Source organism: Schistocerca gregaria, unplaced genomic scaffold, assembly GCF_023897955.1.
Source record: "Schistocerca gregaria isolate iqSchGreg1 unplaced genomic scaffold, iqSchGreg1.2 ptg000077l, whole genome shotgun sequence".
In the NCBI taxonomy this organism is placed as follows: Eukaryota; Metazoa; Arthropoda; class Insecta; order Orthoptera; family Acrididae; genus Schistocerca; species Schistocerca gregaria.
This window is the reverse complement of record NW_026061710.1, coordinates 1,553,173-1,556,042: the sequence shown is the minus strand read 5'-3', so window position 1 is coordinate 1,556,042 and position 2,870 is coordinate 1,553,173. Positions and strand designations below refer to the sequence as shown.

Genomic DNA, 2,870 nt, shown 5'->3' with positions numbered 1-2,870 from the left:
AGGAAACAAACTGAACATAACTTCTGTTTCTACCTACTGAAGACTTCATTCTTTTTTCACATTATCATTAAGCCCAAAGAAGGGGTACATAAGTTTCTCCACGATAAAGGGATTAACTTTGTCTCATCAGTTTATGGTTATGTACATGGCGTGAGAAGCGGCCGCCGATGAAGGCGAATTATGGAGAGCGCAAGGATGGGCTAAAAGGGGTGATGGGAGGCCCACAAAAAAAAAAAAAAGGTCGGTAGAGCATAAGGCTCTTAATCACATGGTCGTGGGTCCGAGCCCCACGCGGGGCGGAACGGAATTTTGTTCCTCTGCAGATGTAAATTACCGTTTTTCTGATTAACGTGATTAATGGAAATAGCAACTTTAAAATTTGCCTACGTCTCCGTCAGTCGCAAGGAAACTGTATTTGAAGGTGAAGGTGATTTTGTAGACATGTGTGAAAGACATGTTCTGAAATGCAAGTGGTGTTATTTGGAGAGCACTTCGTTTACGTGTCAGATGTGTAGCCAAGCAGTAATGGGTCGCCATAGATGCAAATATTAGACGGTAATATGAAGTGTTGTCAGCTGAAGTCTGATGATCCTGACGACCGTAAGGATGAAGTACGCAAAAGTACCGCAAGGGCTGCGCCTATTTAGCTCAGTGGCAGAGCACTGGTCTAGTAAACCAGGGGTCGTGAGTTTGATCCTCACAGGAGGCAGACGAATTTTGGATATCAGTTGCGCGTCGTGGACTTATAGCAAACAGTATCTGGGATGACGAACAATTAGCGAGACTCGTTTTATTAAGAATTACTCTCAGATGTGACTAAGGCGAATGGCGCAGATAAAGCATTTGCCAAAGCGGTACAGCATAAGGCGGGACGGGGCAGTCTGAAATATATTTTATAGATGTATTTCTCACATATCTCAGAGCCTTCCACGGTCGTAGTCGTCGTCGACGTCGACGTCGACGTCGTCGTCGCCGCCGCCGACGCCTCTTCTGCAGAAGTAGCATATGGCCATCGTAGCAAATGCGGCGAGGGACGCCCTGTCTTACATTTCCGAATGCACAAAGTGTGTGGTCTAGTTTCCCAGTCTATATTTGGTAGGTCTCGTAACAAGTTGAATGTATCAAATGGGTGGAAAGAGCAAGGGGCAGCGGCTGTGTAGAACGAAAACACAACTCCTCAGTGGTGTGAGCGTTTTGAGATGAGTCGTATATAAGTTCCACTTGTTTGTCAGTGACCGTGTGGCCTAATAGATAAGGCGTCGGACTTCGTATCCGAAGATTGTGTGTTTTATTCCTCTCACGGTCGTGTTTTTCCAGTTCTGAAAAAGAAACATTTCGTTTTAGTGTAGCACATGAGTAGTACGAAACCGTGTGAATGTTGCTGTTGACCATTTTCTGCTTGGAGATGCTCTTGAGCTTGAAACACGCACAACAAGACCGGTGTTAACTAGCGAATTGGTTTGCATATTGCCGCCGCCGCGTGTTTTTGACTGGCACTTGCACATCTAAAATAACGTCGGAAAGTAACTCGTTCGGCTTATGAGTCACATCAAGTATGTGTGTTAATTTTGACGAAACTAGCTCTGCAGGTTGTCATGCAATTCTGTTACCTCTCAGAAATGATTATGAAATAAAAGTGAACTACGTGACGAGTATGACGTTAGGAAAACATTAGGTCACATGGAGAGGTTCTGTATGGGACCAATCAACCCAAACGAGTACTGTGTGACGTGCTAACCGGCATGTATTCACCGAGGCAGCGCGGATAGCTCAGTCGGCTCTTAATCCCTGGGTCGTTGGTTCGAGCCCCACGCGGGGCGGAACGGAATTTTGTTCCTCAGCAGATGTAAATTACCGTTTTTCTGATAAACGTGATGTAATGGAAATAGCAACATTAAACTTTGCCTACGTCTCCGTCAGTCGCAAGGAACTGTATTTGAAGGTGAAGGTGATTTTGTAGACATGTGTGAAAGACATGTTCTGAAATGCAAGTGGTGTTATTTGGAGAGCACATCGTTTACGTGTCAGATGTGTAGCCAAGCAGTAATGGGTCGCCATAGCTGCAAATATTAGACGGTAATATGAAGTGTTGTCAGCTGAGGTCTGATGATCCAGACGACCGTATGGACGAAGTACGCAAAAGTACCGCTAGGCCGCGCCTATTTAGCTCAGTGGCAGAGCACTAGTCTAGTAAACCAGGGGTCGTGAGTTCGATCCTCACAGGAGGCAAACGAATTTTGGACATCAGTTGCGCGTCGTGGCCTTATAGCAAACAGTATCTGGGATGACGAACAATTAGCAGCTTCGGAGCCTCCTGCTCAAGTTTCGCCTCCTTGTAGTCCATGTTTGCCGGAAGCTAGTATTGATGTAGACCAGTCCGTTTGGTCGGATGTTTCCCCCGCGACCCCGGACCCTGACTGTGGACCAGCGCGGGTGGTGTCGGATACAGAACTTGACCCTCCTACGTCACCGGTGGCTGCCGCTTCCTTGCCCGTCATCCGACGCAAGTTGCGCGTTCAGCCGAACGTCAATGCTGTTCGTAAAAAACTGAAACGTAACGGATCCGCGGAAGGGGGTAGCAGTCCCCTTCCCACGGATGCCTCCGTCTCCCCTACTATGGACTGTGATGTTGATGCGTCGGTGTAGGTGGTTTCTTCTCTCGCTTCTCTTTCCATGGTTCAAGCATACACCTTTATTACCTTAAATGTTAACCTATTGAGTCCGACGTTCGCATTGCCTCTTTGCGGCAGTTTCTCTACGACTCCTGTGCGGACGTAGTATTTTTGCAGGAAATATTGTTTTCTGATCTCTCTCTACCTGGATTTCAAACTGTTTTTAATGTCGCACCGGAAAACTCAACAGGAACAGCT

General features: G+C 46.8%; 2 non-coding genes across 2 annotated transcripts; both read left to right on the top strand.

The window, feature by feature from the left end:
- Positions 1–637: 637 nt before the first annotated feature.
- Trnat-agu (transfer RNA threonine (anticodon AGU)) lies at positions 638–709 on the top strand. Its single transcript has one exon. It is a non-coding gene; the product is annotated as a tRNA-Thr (tRNA).
- A 1,448-nt stretch (positions 710–2,157) lies between these two features.
- Positions 2,158–2,229, top strand: Trnat-agu (transfer RNA threonine (anticodon AGU)). Its single transcript has one exon. It is a non-coding gene; the product is annotated as a tRNA-Thr (tRNA).
- Positions 2,230–2,870: the final 641 nt, after the last annotated feature.